This window comes from Hippocampus zosterae, chromosome 9 (genome assembly GCF_025434085.1).
Source record: "Hippocampus zosterae strain Florida chromosome 9, ASM2543408v3, whole genome shotgun sequence".
NCBI classification, from domain to species: Eukaryota; Metazoa; Chordata; class Actinopteri; order Syngnathiformes; family Syngnathidae; genus Hippocampus; species Hippocampus zosterae.
Genome location: NC_067459.1, coordinates 9,136,072 through 9,153,840, shown reverse-complemented (window position 1 = coordinate 9,153,840; position 17,769 = coordinate 9,136,072). Strand labels below are relative to the sequence as shown.

The 17,769-nt window shown below is 44.3% G+C and overlaps 1 protein-coding gene across 1 annotated transcript in view; it reads left to right on the top strand.

Moving 5' to 3' along the window:
- The first annotated feature begins 1,105 nt into the window (after positions 1-1,105).
- LOC127607023 (plexin-A2-like) overlaps positions 1,106-17,769 on the top strand; it is a 122,671-nt gene continuing 106,007 nt past the window's right edge. Inside the window, exon 1 of the mRNA XM_052074993.1 lies at positions 1,106-1,350. The gene's annotated coding sequence lies outside the window, so the exon portion shown is untranslated. The remainder of the gene's footprint in view (positions 1,351-17,769) is intronic.

The window sequence follows — 17,769 nt, the reverse complement described above, 5'->3', positions numbered from 1 at the left end:
TTTGGGGAAAGTGGGAGGACATAAGAGATGTCATTTGCCTGCTGGGCTGATATTAACCCAGAATCACAGAACTGTGATGTAGATCTACTTGAATGCTGCCCATAGCAAGTTCCATTATCCGTTAATAATCGTGCGCTATCAATCATGAATAGCGAAAAACATTTCATTGAAGATGAGTGTTCCAAGCGCGTCAACCTCACAGTGCAGAGATATCGGGTTCGATTCCAGCGCCGGCCTCCCTCTGTGGAGTTTGCATGTTCTCCCAGTGGGTTTTCTCCGGGTACTCTGGTTTCCTCCTACTTTCCAAAAACATCCATGGCACGCTGATTGAACACTCTAAATTTTCTCTTGGTGTGAGTGTGTGCGAGCGCCGGGACGGTTGTTTGTCTCTGTGTGCCCTGCAATTGGCTGGCAACCGGTTCAGGGTGTCCCCCGCCTACTGCTCGAAGGCTCTAGCACGCCGCGCGACCCCTGTGAGTATAAAGCGGTTCAGAAAATGGATGGATGGATGGATGACTGTTCCAACGTACTGTATGCTCAACATTCTAGTCACATAGCGTTTCGTCACTCGAATATGTAGTTGCACAATTCGGCCTGCAGATGACAGTGTTACAAACCAATCTCAATGCTGGAGCAGCTTGTGGTACATCATTGAGTATAAAAACCTTGAAAATCACGTTACAGCCAAGGTTAAAAAAAACAAAGGAAAAAAAAGAGAGATGACTGACAATCAAGCCAGCCAAAATATTTGGTACTGGCACATTTACATACTTGAAATGTATCCAAAAAATAAAAATAAAAATCGCTTTGTACAGGGTTTACTTTTGTGATGCGGATTTTGTAAAGAAGTACGGGCAGGTGTACCAACGAGGTGCCTAAACATCACAATCGTGTTTGTGCAGGTGCTTCCTGCGCATTGATAAAGGCTGGCCCCGCTCAATAAAACCTGGAATTTTCGCACACACTCACACATGCATACAAAAAAAGAACCGTCCGGCCATAAAAATGCACTTCGACGCCTGGAAGCAGAGCCAGTGGATGACGCCAAAGAGAGGCGTGCACGCGACGTGAGGCGCACACGAACTGAGGCGTGCATGTGCGCGCGGGGTTGGTGGGGAGAGGGAGGGAGAGAGAGAGAGATATTAAATGTTGGCTACGGGGGAACATGACCAATGCCACAGTTGGGCGGGAGGGTCACTTGATAGAAGAGAGGATGCACGCCGCTGCACACGCTACTTTGCCGGGCTATCACGCGTAAAAGCTACGAAGCGTCTCCAGGCGCACCCACGCACGCACGCTGACCTGACCGGATGTCTTGTGTGACTCTTGTGTGACTCGTCATCTCTATAGGTGAGTTCCTTCTTGTAACTAAGTTTAAACAAAAATGTATGTTTGTGGAGGATACGAGTAGTAGTGGGCTGATGTTCACCAGAATGGTTTGGTGCGTTTGTGGACTGTTGTTTGGGGGGACGAATTTTGTACCCTTCCTCTAAATGTGCATTGATTAATCACCACTGTGCACGTGGGACAGGTACACATACACAAGTCTGGGAGCACTGAGATGGAGATAAAATCTGCACATGCATGCACACACATAGGACAGTAACAGTGTAGTACAGTGTCAAGCTTTACATTGTATCATTTAGAAGGGATTTGCACCCAATGAAACTCCTCTCTCTTCCTGCATGCGAGTTGCCTCTCTCCTGGGTTGTCCTTATCTGTAGGGCCAGTTGGAGCCGCTTCTATTCTTCTTCTTCTTTTCCCCCGGACCTCTCCAGAGGGGCTCGAAGCCTCTGCCTGAGAGGAGGCGAGGCTCGTGTTGGAGCTAAGTCGTCAGCCTCAGCCGCAAAGGCAGCAGCCTGCACTTTTATCAGTCGCCTGCTATATTTAGAATTCAAATGAGTGGAAGTGTGAATGGGCTTTGGGATATGAGCGCTGCTCATCTGATGGGTATAAGGCTACATTTACGCTGGAGGTCCCATGAAGTGCCCATATGAAGTGCCTGAAGCAGATTTTTTTTTTTCAAGAGGCTGTTTCCATGTACATTTCAAGTGCCACCTATTCATTATGACTGTGCTTGCACAATGAGGGATATCTGACATCATAGGCTATATGATTCTGTTATTTGGAGAAAGATGCCGGTAATTTTGACTCATAGTATTTACGAATATATAAATCCTCATTTGAAAAGGATTAGGCAATTATATTCTTTTTTTCACAAGAAAAAAATATCAATATAAAAAGAATGAGCCTGTAGTTTTACAAGAAGTAAGATATAAAAGAAAAAAAATCGTAATATAAAACTTATCAATTCACAAGAATGTTTTCTATGTATTTATGCTTTTAAGGGCAAATGTAATAACTTCTATAATTTCTTTCCCCATTTGGAAAAGGCCTCATTCAAGATAGCCGATTTCATGCAGGGTTTTTTTCCCCTCTGTCCAGCCCTAGTACAGCTAACTCACGAGCCAGGAATACTGTTGGAATACTGTCGGATTAATTATTGATCTCTCCTCACTGAGCATTTTATTTTCTGGTCATTTCATCTCTGTATTTTTTAGCTATTCTGAGTGCACTGCATCCTGGTGAGAGTGCATTACTTTGAGTTCCTGACCCTGGAGGTGATACCAGAAGACTTGCATGGCGGTGAAGTCATTGAGAACATCTGTCTGTGTCATCCCCGGTGAAAGCTTTTTCTCTGCTGTCCGCTAGGAAGGTCGAGAAACAAAACCAATATTTGAAACAGTAGATTACACTCTGGTTCAATCAGGGGCAATGAGGCAGGAGCCATTCAAATGCAACTGGGTGGGGTGCCTTGTGTGTGTGTGTGTGTGGGGGGGGGGGGCAATGTGGGTCAGCAGCACAGGCGAGTGCATTAGTGCATCAGGCGAATTAGTGTATGTAACACAATTACATGGTCTGTGAGTGCACAGTGGCGGCTACTACTACTACTATACTCATACCCAGAGATCCCTGCCTGCTACCCCCCACCCCCTGTGCCTCCAGAGCATCCACACCTCCCCCAAACGGTGAGCCCGTTGCCCACCGAGAGGTTGATTAAACACGACCGTTAGGAGACTGCAGCCCAGCGAGGAAGAGTGTTGGCGTATTAATGTAACATTAGATACGCCTGCCTAATTTCCTAACACACAATTCAGGAGATTGACCTGTTAACAAAAGTGTGTGTGTGTGTGTGTGTGTTAGCAGGATGACATTTTTTAACAGACAGGACTGCACCATTTTTCATTCTGGGGCAGGGGGATACAGTTCCATTGTGACAGCAAAAAGGAAGTAGAGGACTTCAAAAGTGACACTTCAGTTTGTAACATTTTGGAGCGACTATCACATAGAAAATATGTTGGGAAGAGGCCAGCCCGGACTCAACCATTGGTATTTCCTGGCTAGGGAGGAAGCCATATGTGGTAAATTAAATTGATTCTCTCAATCGAGTTTTAAAATGTAAAACACCCCAAACACAACGAGGAAACAATATTGAATTATTTCCTGGTCACAGTACAGAGGTCTGGGGTTTGATTCCAGGCTCCGGCCTTCCTGTCTGTAGTTTACCTGCATCCTCTGGTTTCCTCCCTGATTCTAAAAATATGCATGGTCGGTTATTTGAACACTTTCAATTATCCCTAGGTGAAATTATGAGTGAATGGTTGCTTGTCTATGTGTGCCCTGCGATTGGCTGGCAATCAGTCCAGGCCTTAAGATAGCTGGCATAGGGTACAGCATGCCCGCGATGTGCGTGAGTATAAGCGGCTCAGATAATGAATGGATGGACCAACACAGCACACCACCCACAAATGATGCTTGTCATAGTACCAAGACAGACCTGCTGGAGGAAGCTGCGAACTACAACCCATCCAAACTGCAGGAAAATAAAAAAAGGAGTCGTAACAAGTCCAATATTTGATCTATTATAAATATTGAACAAGTTTAACATTTATGATTGATAGCTCATGACTGTATTCCAAGCATAAGAGGGAAGAAGGAAAAAAAAAACACTCTGAACACACCCTACACCAGGGGCGCCCAACATGTTGATCGCGATCCACCGGTAGATCGTGATCGACCAGTAGATCGCGGACTGGTCTCAAGTCGACCGCAAGGCTCGTAGAGGAAACAAAACAAAACGAAATTACGAATGTGTATGTGCGTGCGCGGGAATTGGTCGATCGTGGGAGCCTGGTTGATCAAAAAGTCGATTTTTGGCCCAAAAAGTTTGGGCACCCCTGCCCTACACCATAAAATAATCACTGATGATAATCTTGACATTTGTTAACTGAGCCCGAGATAACTTAAATTGAAAGATAGGATGGTCAAATTTGCCCTAATTATTGGAATGCACATCACATGTACATTTTGTTAGTAATGTGAATTCCAATTTTTATCCAATTACTTGAGTGGATGGGGTAATCGGTAGAAAATGAGATTGTACAAATACTCAATGGCTGTAGCCATAAAATGAATACATCACAAACCGTGTTAACAAAACACATTATTATCTTGACAAAGGCAAACATTTTGTATTATACGTAACCAGTGGATGTTGATTTACAACCCGAAGGGAGGTCACACTACCAGGCAGACACAAGTGTAGAAGGGAGGGGAAAAAAGATGTTGACAATAAATGTGAGCAGAGGAGCCAGGTTGGGAGGTGGAGAAAAACCAAAGAGAAGGAGGGAATGAGAGGAAGGCGAGGCAGTCAACGTGTGGAGAAAAGTACGGCTCACCTGCCAGATGGCCGCTCGGGCTACTCAGCATGCAGCCAGCAGTGCACTATGGCGAAATGTCCCCGTCAAAGATAGAATTCAGATTGCCATGTATTGTTCAGACAAAAGGCGCCCGAACTTTAGAAAACAAGAAATATACGATCATTGAAACAAACAAACAAACAAAAAATAAAAAACAAAATAACCTGGCTAATTCTTGGAGTGGCTCCTCTGGGCTGCTGGGATGTTGGCGCACTCCAGTAAACCTTTTTGGAATTTTTATTTTATTTATTTATTTTAAAAAATAGATTTCACACCTGCGTAGAGTTCACCCCTTGGCAAATGTTTCAACTTCACACAGCGCCACGAGCAAAAGCGAATAACAGATGCCCGACATTCAAACTAAAGTCTTTAATTAAAAAGTGATGTTTTGGGATATAAAAGGCATGCAAATGTTGATGGCGGGAGTTTTTGAGAGCTTTTCGTGGAACTGTATGAAAATTAACTGAAGCAATCTGTCCTTCAGTTGACTGATTTGAATCAACTGGCTCAGAGGACCCCCTGGGTGATTACACAACAGCATTAATCATCATAAGAACACTATGTTCCATTTCTCGTTGTCCTGTGACCACTGAGACTTGACGTCTTTTGAATGACAGACTGCAGCCACTTTTAATCAGCCGTTTAGCCACTCAGGAGTTTTGGTATCATGTTAATACTTTGAACAGGAACATAATCAAGTAGTCTGGTAATCATGTTGTAATTATGTCAAAAAGTAGCATTTTTGGGGCAAAAATCATCCATCCCTCCATCCATTTTCCAATCTGCTTTATCCTCACAAGGGTCGCAGAGGGTGCTGGAGCCTATCCGAACTGTCTTCGGGCAGTAGGCAGGGGACACCCTGAACCGGTTGCCAGCCAATCGTAGGGCACACAGAGACGAACAACCATCTGTGCTCACACTCACACCTCGGGAATACTTTGAGTGTACAATCAGCCTGCCATGCATGTTTTTGGAATGTGGGAGGAAACCGGAGTACCCGGAGAAAACCCATGCAGCTCCGGGGAGAACATGCAAACTCCACACAGGGAGGCCGGAGCTGGAATTGAATCTGGTATCTCTGGTTCACTCATTACAGAAACATTAAAGCATTTTTTGTTTTCAAATTCCCAGTTGGCTTCATGAAAGTACCCCAACGATCATCGTACTGAACACCCGGCCCCATTTAATGCTGAGCTAATGGCGGGTATGGATACCACGACGACCAGGGGAGGCGATAAAAGCAAGTTGCTTCTACGTGCAAGAGAAGGACTAAAAATGTCGGAAAAAAAGTGAGCGGCCACAAAGACAAAGAAAGTATTTTCATTTGTGGATGCAGCACTTCGTGCACAACACCGTATGCATGGAGACATCACCATACTCAATTAGCCCCCATCACCATGTCAACTTCATCCAATAATCACATATTTGCTGCTTATCAGAAGTTAAACCTGTGCATCCAAGAAAATTCAATGCAGCTCTGCTTACCGTTTGGCATGAAGATGATAGCAAGGGCATCTCACCCGTGGGCCTGGAGGTGTTTCTGCATGACAGTGCCTCTGAATGATGTTTTAGGCCGTGTAGTTTGGCCATTTTTTGTAAGTGATACTGGATCTTCTTCGCCAATGAGTGGAGAAACTCGTGTTGGTGTTTCTCTATATAGCTTCACTCACAAACATATTTTCAGGCAGATAAAATATTTACTTGGTTATTTAATTTCACACTTGACCGTTGTGTAGAGACCAACAATGCAACTATTTGTGTATTATCAATCCAAAAGTCGATTTCTCAGGATATGGCTTCTTTGAGTAAAGCTTATCATCATTCCCATGATGCCGTACTGCACTGCACGAGGTCTTGAACTGAGCAGAAGGAGCTTTGTGCTAGATTAAGAGATTTACAAACTTTTAAACTTTCTAAATTATTAACCCACCGTGAAAAAAAAATCAAAGAAACCTTCAAAAGACAGCCAAAGAAAAGTGACCTCATGATTGAGCCTATTTTTCTTGATTGTCTTCACATGATCGCAATCAAAAGACACGCTGACATTGTTGAAATAAAAAAGCAAGCCTTCTATAAAATGAAACAGAAACACTTTTGTCCAGAAATATAACAAATATGCATTACCATTTAACTAAAGGGCTCGTCACTAAGGAATACATTATATTTGTTAAAAATTAATAGGTAATAAGTGGATCAATATCACCACAAGGCCTCACAAGATACATTGGGGTCAAGGTATGAAAACAACAGCAACGTGAGTTCTGGAAAAGTTTTAACATAACCTAAAAACAAGCATCCTGGGACAGTAATCAGCAATGTCCCTTTGCAAAAAAACATTCTTCGTCTTTTGAATATACATCCATCCATTTTCCGACCCGCTTATCCTCACAAGGGTCGCGGGGCATGCTGGAGCCTGGCCCATCTGTCTCCAGGCAGTAGGCGGGGGACACCCTGAACCGGTTGCCAGCCAATCGCAGTGCACACACACTCGCACCGAGGGACAATTTAGTGTGTCCAATCAGCCTGCCATGCATGTTTTTGGAATGTGGGAGGAGACCAGAGTACCCGGAGAAAACCCACATATGCCCGGGGAGAACAGGCAAAGAACAGGCCGGAGCTGGAATTGAATCCAGTACCTGCACTGTGAGGTCGACACGCTAACCACTGGACCACCGGGCCGCCCGTCTTTTGAATATGTCTGTGCAAATACTCAGTCATCCAAAGTCAGCTGGGTTTGACTCCAGGTCACCCGGGACCCCAACAGGCCAAGAACACCCGAAAACTGATGGACCGCAATGTTTTCAATATTTCGAGTGTTCGATGGGTACCGTCTTAAAAAAAAATCTACTTGGAACTATTGATTTTGATGATTTCAAATCTTTGTCTTTTCATTTCAATACAGTCTGCGAGCCCTTATATCTCTCCAGCCTGAACGGTCAGATCAGTGACAGGGCCTTTATAAAATTATCTTAATGCATTCAGTCGTTGCCGAAAATCAATGGCGCACATTCATAATGCAAATCATCAAAGATTACAGAAATTTCCCTGACAGCTGAGCAAGGGAGACAGTCGCTGTCCTCATTAGTGGCCAATCTGGTCAGGTCGTCTGGTCCCAGAAGACCTGAGCACTCACACCTTGGTGACCAAATCCAGGTTTGATTTATTTCATAGATGTAAAGAACTTGAAGTAAAATGTCTTATCAAAACGGCCCAGCGAATGTTGCTAACTTTTGACACCTGTGCTTTTCATCGCTTGACGGGTGAGGCTGTTGTTTAGTTTATTTTCAACATTTCTGAGCACTCCAGAGACTTAAGAAAGTAGAAGCGAGTTTGGGAGTGGAATTAGGGACAAGCCAAGTTGGGGCAAAAAGACCAGAGAAACTGTCAGGGACGATAATCCAGGTTGATGCGTATATTTGCACAGCCTTCAGATCAGTGGCTGCCGCAAAGGCATTTGCAGTGTGGATTAAATGTTAAAAATGGTTTGGGGAATGGCAGATGCTCAGTGGCACTGCAACTGGGCTCACAATTTGGCAAGCAGTAATTCACCGTCCCGGTTCTTATCTAAGGACTCAATAAAAGGTGGCTTGATAATATAATTCATCCGCAAAGAATTGTGATACTGTCAGTTTTGTTGGGAGCATATTGTGATACTGTGATGGCAAGGTACCGAGAAGGGCAAAGCATAGGCGGTTTTACAAGGTGGCAAGAGGTGGCAGTTAGGGCTGGGTATCGATACAGATCTCCAAAATTGATTCGATTTGCTTCACAAGGGCCCAATTCGATTTAATTTAGGAATCACGAGTCACGAAAGCGCCGCCGCCGCCGCGGCAAACGCAGTGGTCAGCTCGTGAAACTGAAACGGGATGCCCTCGACCCCGTCGCCTCGTGCTTGCTAACAGTCGTTGGCTCTCCCATCGTGTCACGGCATTTCTACCCTGCGCGGCTTTCTCGGGGAGGAATTCAGCGAAACCTTTTGAGGGAATTCCCCCGGGCTCGGCGATTGACAGAGGGAAGCCCTCCCATTGCTACTTCCACAAGGATCGCGTTGTTAAACGCCCGGTCGCTGACGAACAAGACCCATATTCTGAGGGAGTATTTTCTTTCCAATGACTTGGATTTTTTGTGTCTGACGGAGACTTGGGCAGGTACCGGTGAGTACAAAGCTTTGATTGAATTGTTACCACCTGACTGTGATTTCCTCGATACCCCGAGGACATCAGGACGTGGTGGAGGTACGGTAAGCATTTTTAAGAACAATTTCAAATGTAAACGGTGCACTTTCACCACATCTGCCAACAGCTTTGAAGCAACCTTCTTTGAAGTTGGTCGTGTTTTCCCGGTGCTTTGTGCTGTCATTTACCGTCCTCCTAAATACAACAAAGACTTTTTAAGCGACTTTTCAAGCTTTCTTGCGGAAATCAGGCTGAGATATGATCGTATTCTCCTAATGGGGGATTTTAATATCCATGTATGTTGTCCGGAAAAAACGCTAGCAAAAGACTTCTTAAGACTTATCGACTCTTTTAATTTTGTGCAGTATGTGACCAGCCCGACACACGAACAAGGACATATTTTAGACCTTGTCCTTGCTCATGGTATAACGGTGTCAAATCTGGAAGTCCTTGAAAATGGAATTTCTGATCACATGGCAGTTTTATTTGACGTAGTCTTATCGCATGCTGCTGTGAAATCTGGCGCTCCTAGTTGTAAACGCCGAATTTTTAACCCTCGCACTGCTAGTCGTTTCTCTGATGCCTTTAATAACCTTTGCGTACCCTCGTCTAACACAGAGGAACTCACCTCTTGGTTCGACTCGTCGTGCCGGGCCATCCTGGATTTGGTGGCTCCTTCAAAAATTGTGCTGCCAAAGCCTAAACCCGAGCCATGGTTTAACGACATTACCCGCGCAGCTAGGCAGGAGTGTCGCAAAGCTGAACGCAAGTGGAAAAGAGACAAATTGCATGTCTCTTCTCAAATTTGGAAAGACAGCTGGCGTATCTACCAGCTCACAGTAAAAGAGGCCAAAAGAAAATATCTGTCGGACCTTATTCTCGCCAACCGTCACAACCCTCGTGCACTATTTAAAACGATAGATTCTGTACTCAAACCCCCTCTGCCTACTTGCTCGGATTCTTCAGCCGAGATGTGCAACAGATTCCTTCAGTTCTTTATTGATAAGGTCTCTACAGCTAGGATTCCGGTCCCAAATACCGCATCTGACCCCTCTGTCCATGTTCCATGTTCAGCTGTCCTAAATTCTTTTGATACTGTGTCCTTGGCGCTTTTGGAGGATGTAGTTCGCCAGACGAAGCCATCTGGCTCCCCTTGCGACTCTCTTCCCCCACGCTTCTTTCAGGAGGTTCTCCCGAGTGTTGGTGCATCGGTCTTGGATATCATCAACAGCAGCCTTTCTTCTGGTGTAGTTCCCCAACAGTTTAAACATGCTGTGGTCCAACCCTTGATCAAGAAACCTGGTCTTGATCCAGATGAGCTGTCAAGTTACAGACCCATTTCCAAACTGCCTTTCATTTCCAAAATTCTGGAAAAAGTGGTGCACATGCAGTTGAAACTTTTCTTGGATGAACATAACATCTTGGAGGTCTTCCAGTCAGGTTTCAAGACGATGCATAGCACGGAGTCAGCCCTGTTACGCGTTTCTAATGACATCCTCCTGGCAAATGACTCTGGAGACCACGTGTGTCTGGTTTTATTGGACTTAACTGCAGCATTTGATACAGTGGATCACAGTATTCTGCTGACTCGTTTGCAGCACTTGGTGGGCATTGGCGGGAGTGCTCTTGATTGGTTTAGGTCCTATCTAGCTGACAGGACCTTTTGTGTCAGCCTTGGCTGCTCTGAATCACGCACTGCTCCCCTGTCATGTGGTGTTCCACAGGGCTCAATTCTGGGGCCTCTGCTGTTCTCGCTGTATCTGCTCCCATTGGGTTCCATCTTAAGGAAACATGGTATTCCTTTCCACTGCTATGCAGATGACTGCCAGATCTATGTCCCACTGAGCAAGAAAGACACCTTCTCATTAAGGCCACTCCTATCCTGTCTGGAAGAAATCAAAACCTGGATGGCACAAAATTTCTTGAAGTTCAACGAAAAGAAGACAGAGGTGATATTGTTTGGCCCCAGTGGACCTTGTACATTCCATCCTGTAGACTTGGGCCCCCTATCTCCTTATCTGAAATCAACGGTCTCAAACTTGGGACTTAAACTGGACAGTGATTTCAAACTCGATCGGCAAATTGGTGCCGTTGTTAAATCCAGCTTCTTTCACCTTAGACAGCTGGCCAAAATAAAACCTTTCCTCTCACATGAACACTTTGAGACAGTAATTCATGCCTTTGTCACATCCCGGCTCGATTACTGCAACGCCCTGTACTTTGGAGTCAGCCAGTCCTCCATCAAGCGCCTTCAGCTGGTACAGAATGCCGCTGCTCGCCTCTTGACTGGTACTCGTAAGAGGGAGCATATAACTCCTACTTTGGCATCCCTTCACTGGCTCCCCATTCATTTTAGAATTATTTTTAAGATCCTCCTCTTTGTTTTCAAATCTCTGAATAATCTCGCGCCACCTTACCTCTCTGAGCTCATACGCCCCTACACCCCTGCCCGGCGCCTCAGGTCTGTGGACCAGTCTTTGCTAGACGTACCAAGAACTAAACTGAGGCTCAGAGGGGATCGAGCCTTTTCTGTTGCTGGTCCATCTCTCTGGAATGACCTCCCACTGAACATTCGGCAAGCCTCCTCGCTGCCCATCTTTAAATCCCTCCTCAAAACTCACTTGTATTCTTTGGCGTTTGACTCAGCATGACTTAGATTTGCTATTGGTTTTACTGCTTGGTGCTTTCTACCGCCTTATTACTTATTACTTATTACTGATTCGTCTTACTGTTTATTGTATATGTTATATGTATATGTACAGCACTTTGTATGCAGCGATGGCTGTTTGAAAGTGCTCTATAAATACTGTTGACTTGACTTGACTTGACGATGATTAATCTTTGATTCACCAATTTATTTTCACATCAAGGACCTTCTCAGAAGGAGAAATGCTGCAAATAGGAGAAACTTCTTCTAATTTGGTGCATTTGTAAAAAATATGAACATTGAAATGAAACCAACATATTTATGCCGTTGTCTCTTTGTAATACGTTCACATGGTTTGTCAAGTGTGTCAATTTATGTGAGGGACTAGTTATCAGCAATAGTCTGAGATTTAAAGGTTTTATTGAGGCACCGTTGCGGCTACACATTGTTGCTTAGCTTTCATCAAGGCTCGCTCCCTGCCATTGAAAGTTGTTTTGAAACCAACAATGTGGCTTTTTCCAAGGTTCACGGCAGTGCACTGGACACACACACACACACACACACACACACACACACACACAAAAACATGACAAGGTCTTCTATATAGGTTGCGCCATCATTTTTAAACATGTGAGAAATGCTGATACAAGCTGCGAAGTTGAATCAGTCGTGTGTGCGAAGGTGCATTTGTCTCGAACCACCAGTGGGGCAAAGCATTGTGATCTGTTTTGTTTGTATCTTGATAATACCAGTCTTGTTGTATAGGAAGGCATTGTGATAAATCCTTGACAAACTCTCTAGATTCTATCGGTATTAATGGCAAAGTACCTTGAGGACGATCAATTCGGTTGGGAACGTTTTGTGGCACTACAGGTTTTGCTTGCTAAGTTATCTGCAATTATCAGTATCATTGTCAAAAACATAATGCATACTACTTTCAGTATGATTGTGAACGTATCATCAGTACAGTCGTTATGACACTGACAGTATCGTTTGTATTGTAAAGATATCTGCATCGTTTGAAAGGTATTTTGAGACTACCAGTTTCCTTAGCTAAGCGAAATTTGAAATGTATTTATGATTTTTTTCCTGCGGAGCATTTTTCCGAATCAGGGACTTCGTTTGATGAGCAATTTTCTAACTTTGTGGAGCAATGTTATTTATTTATTTATTTTGCAGGTTTATCTCAAGGACATGAAGCAAGGGTTTGATTAAACAATAAAAATATGATAATATAATAAATGAATGAACAATTGGTCTTTTTTTTAATGGAAGCGATAGTTCTTATTTCTTGAATTGTTTTTAGTTTTATGGAAGCAAATGTTTTTATTTCTTGAATACACATGTACAATGCTGTGTGTGTGTGTGTGTGTGTGTTTCTTTTTTTTTTCAATTTTATTTGGCTGCCTGTGTGTGACGTAGTAAGTACGTTCTCGATGCCGATTGGCTATCGGAGATGGATTGCCGTGCTCACCATTGCGGTTCTTTTAAAGTTGGATGTTTTCTGTTTTAATGCAGTTGCAGCCAGACACCTGCAAAAAGTGTAATCGAAACCCCAAGCACTTAATTGCGGTGTCAAAAGCGCTGTCATTCTTAGGGTAGCTTAACACTTATGGTGTCTCCATCTTTTCTCGTCATCCCTTCACAAGTATGACACTTGGGAGAAATGTAGCTTATGTGCTGCCACCCAGACAATGATTACTGACTTAGGAGCGACTCCGCAGCATGTTTTGGTGCATGAGAAGCTAGCCGAAGCTGTTGCTCTCTAGCTGCTCCTGCATAAGTAGCACAGAGCTTCATTCGACACCCCGACTACTCGCGGTAAATGACGAGTGCCCAGCAATTTTTTTTTTGGGGGGGGGGGGGGGGGGGGGGGGGGGGACCATAAATAGTAAGTAAAAATTAGTCGTAAAATAAAAGGTTTGACCCACAAACAGTGATGCAAAACCACTTATTGCAATCCCTGGTAAGTATTGTGATACTATTATCATTGGTATCATGCTACCACAGCAGTTTCATTGGGAATGTGTGATATTATCATCAGTATTGTGGTAAAGTATCACGCTACTATGAGTGTCATAGGTGAACGTATTGTGATATTCACTATTGTTGCCAAAATATTATGACACTGTATTATCAGTATTCATTAGTATTGTGATAATATCAGTATCAATGGGAAATAATTATGATACTATACCTATTCATATCTTGTACTATTTCTGTTTCTCCAATACTATTTTTGCACTTAACTACAGTATTAGTAAGCATGACATTATGATTCATCAGCAGCTGAGTTAGCAGCATTTCCTTTTATACTGTAATTTCTTTGATCTTGACGACTCGTGCCAGCTATTTCCAAGCTTGGCATCATTGGCCGTGCCAAGCCATATGGGCCAAAGGGGGAGGGGGGGGGGGGGCGAGGAAACACACTGGAGCTTCCTCAAATTAAGGCTTTTGATTTTGCTTGCGTGCGGCGGCGCCAGATTTATAGATTTATGGACATATGCACGTTGTGGCTTCACGGGGATGCACGACAGAGCCGAGTTTGATTATTTTTCCTTGCCGGGTGCAGTTGCTGCCAAATGTAATGGATTTCCCCCTGGCAGGTCCCAATGATTTATGCATGCAAAGGCAACGCGGCCCAACGAGCTCATAACCGAATCAGTCTGAGTGAAAATGTATCGTTGTTCAACACGAGAGCAGACTGTCAACCGGAACAAAAAAAAAAAAGGAGGGACTCTCAAAGCTGCAGTCTGAGTAGTGGACTGGGCTTGATAAAAATGCCTATGAAAGTATTGTATGAGTACAAAAGACTGCTGCTGCTGTAGTGCTCGTCTTTAGACTGGAGAGTGAGATCACATTTCAGATCATCCTCAGTTTAAAATACGGTTCCAATCCTACAGCTGCAATGGAACCTGCATTTGCATGTCAGCTTGAACATGCCGCAGTCTTTTGTTTTATTGTTTTGTTTTCTTTGTTTTACTGTCATGCATTCGAAAAAGTCTTACTCTTCCCCCCACACGCTGTTAAATAGTCCCAAGTGGGATAGATAATGATGTAATGTGCTTTGTGACTGATTGGCGACCAGTCCTAGGTGTAGTCTGTCTTTTGTCTGATGCTCACCTTAAATGGGGATAAGCCGTATCAAAAATGGATGGATGGAAGAATCTCAAATCCCGAGCCTGAGTCCAATGACTCATGGCTAATACCAAGTTGTCACTACAAAGACTTCTGCTGTCCGACTCATCTTCAGGCTGGAGTGCTCGAATTTACATTTCAAATAATCATTGCGTATTTCCTGCGTTGTCTGCAGATCCTTTTGTGGCGGGTTGTCCACGGCTCACCCCTTTTACTCTCACTCATGCACTTAAGAAACATTAAAGATGAGGCATGAGGGGTAGTTGATGCAGCAGGTGATGCATCACGGCGACCACAAACGCATACTCCCTCCCATCCTTCTTTGCTGAATTATAGAAGAGCCTCGTTTAGGGTTTTCATCCCAGAACTGGAGGTCACTTTTACTTTCCACCCTGTCGCTCATCGCCTATGCAGCACGGGCAAGAGGAGCCTGCTTGAGGTCGACATTAACCAGGGAGGACCGACAATGAGATTTATGGACGAGCGGAGACAGAGCCCACGAAGAGGGATGGATGAGAGTGGCTACGCATGGCTAAATCCGACTGTGGCAGTCATGCCCTTCATCTGGCCGCCTATTCCTAACAGCAATTTCAGATACAGTCCTGTATCTGCATGTATAATGCATGTGGGTGCAGATACTGTAATGGGCATGCGATGCTGGGGGCGTCGGAGTTGGGAAGGGGTTTACCGCCTATGTTTTGGCAATGTGTCGGAATTGTCCCCCTGTGTCACATTTGCCTCGGCCCGGCTCCCTTCGAGCATTCTCCGCTTATTAGAAGTCGAGCACGTTGCCATGACATAGTGCCATTTTACCGCTCCCACTAGACATCCACTCCCGCTCTCGCATTGAGATTAGTGGCGAGGGCCTGGGGGAGTCCTCAAGCTCACACGGTCTGCGCTGACCAATAAAAAGTCGCCGGTGGCGGCCGAAAAAGCAATCACAGTTTTTATTTGCCGGAGAAGAGGAAAAAGAAAACAAAGTCACTGCGGAAACATCCAGGCGTGCAAAGCTATAAGGCAATGAATGGTGTTAGATCCAATTGCATATTTTGTCATTAATCTGTTGCTGTTGGGCAAGTGTGATGTGTGCTGCTGTTTAAATGCAAATCGATAGACGCGCGTCTTGCAGCGTTTTGTGATGTGCAGTCCACAGCGTTTTATCGACATAGCGGCAGCCCAGGGCCACACACACACACTATAGAACAGTATCAATGAACAGCCCCAACCACAAAAGAATAGTACACGCATACTGACCATCTGGTCAATTTGGTGCCTTTCCCCTCCATTTTCATTCAAAGCCCATTCTTGCACATAAGTAAAATGCACTGAAAAAAAACATTGAAATGTATTGTACTTAAAAGTTCAATTAAACTAAAGTGTACATGACAAATGTACTGTACAGCACGGGTCCCCAACCACCTGTCTGCGGGTCATTTGGTGCCGGGCCGCACAGAAAGAATAATAACTTACATTTTTTCCATTTTATTCATTTTGTAATCTGAAAGAGCAGCCCGGTAGTCCAGTGGTTAGCACGTCGACTTCACAGTGCAGAGGTACCGGGTTCAATTCCAGCTCCGGCCTCCCTGTGTGGAGTTTGCATGTTCTCCCCGGGCCTGCATGGGTTTTCTCCGGGTACTCCGGTTTCCTCCCACATTCCAAAAACATTCATGGCAGGCTGATTGAACTCTCTAAAATTGTCCCAAGTTGTGAATGTGAGCGTGGATGGTTGTTTGTCTGTGTGCCCTGCGAGTGGCTGGCAACCGATTCAGGGTTTCCCCCGCCTACTGCCCGAAGACAGCTGGGATAGGCTCCAGCACCCCCCGCGACCCTAGTGAGGATCAAGCGGTTCGGAAAATGGATGGATGGATGGATAATCTGAAAGATGTTTTATTTTGAAAGATTACCGGATTCTCTGTTGTATCAGTCTATAGTATGTCACTCTTGATGCAGGTGAATGCATGCTTCTTCGTCATGTGATACCTGTAGGTTACCGCATTAAAAAAAAAAAAAAGTCTTAGAAAAGTTTTTTCGGGAAGGGGAAAAGGCCCAGCCAGGAGACAGTAGAGGAGCCTATAACTTTCAAGAAATAGAAGGCTAAATTTAATAGACAGTATGAGGAGTACGATTTCTAATACGGCTTTATGTCAATGGGCGATCGACACACATCAAGCCTACTCTGTACAATAAGCGGCGATGGTGAGTCATATTTTTCATGCACTTTTTATTTGCGGAGTATCTTATTTTGATGGCACGTTTAAATGTTACCATAGCGACCCGAGAACATTGCAGCCAGATAGAACTTTCCTTGTGTTATGATTTGTGTTTATTATTATGCTTTGAAAATACCACACTTTTCATGCAGGTCACATCATATTATGTTGTTGTATCTATCCGGCCTTAAAGGCCGGTCCCTGAAAATATTGTCTGATATGAAACCGGTCCGTGGGGCAAAAAAGGTTGGGGACTTCTGTACAGGATAAAAATAAAACAAAACATTTAAGCCACTGTACTACCATCATGCACAATTAGAACATTTAGTTCAGTGATTCTTTTTTGTGTCAATAGAGGGAGCCCACATAGCATGAGTGGTATTTTATAATGAAGTGGTCCCCAAACTTTTTTGCACCACAGATGGGTTGAAACAAGTACCGGTACATGGTTTTGGCTACTTAGTTGCGGCTAAACTACGAATGATATGTGGGCAGCCTGTGCAAACCTCTCAGGCATTATCAGGCTTTCCATATCACCACTTGGGTGCTACTTGTTGAAATGATTCAACAGGATTGTTGTGTTGCCTGTTTTAAGGACTTACTTTGCACAACAGCTTTGCTTACTTCATGCTGATTTGGAGACACTGCCACACAACCAACTGTGGGTGACATTTAGTTTTATAATCTGCTTATCCTCGCAATGGTCGTGGGTGTTCTGGAGCCTATACCAACTGTCTTCGGGCAGTAGGCGAGGTATACCCTGAACTGGTTGCTAGCCAGTCGCAGGGCACACATAGACAAACAACCAAGCACGCTTACACTCAATTTGGACAATTTGG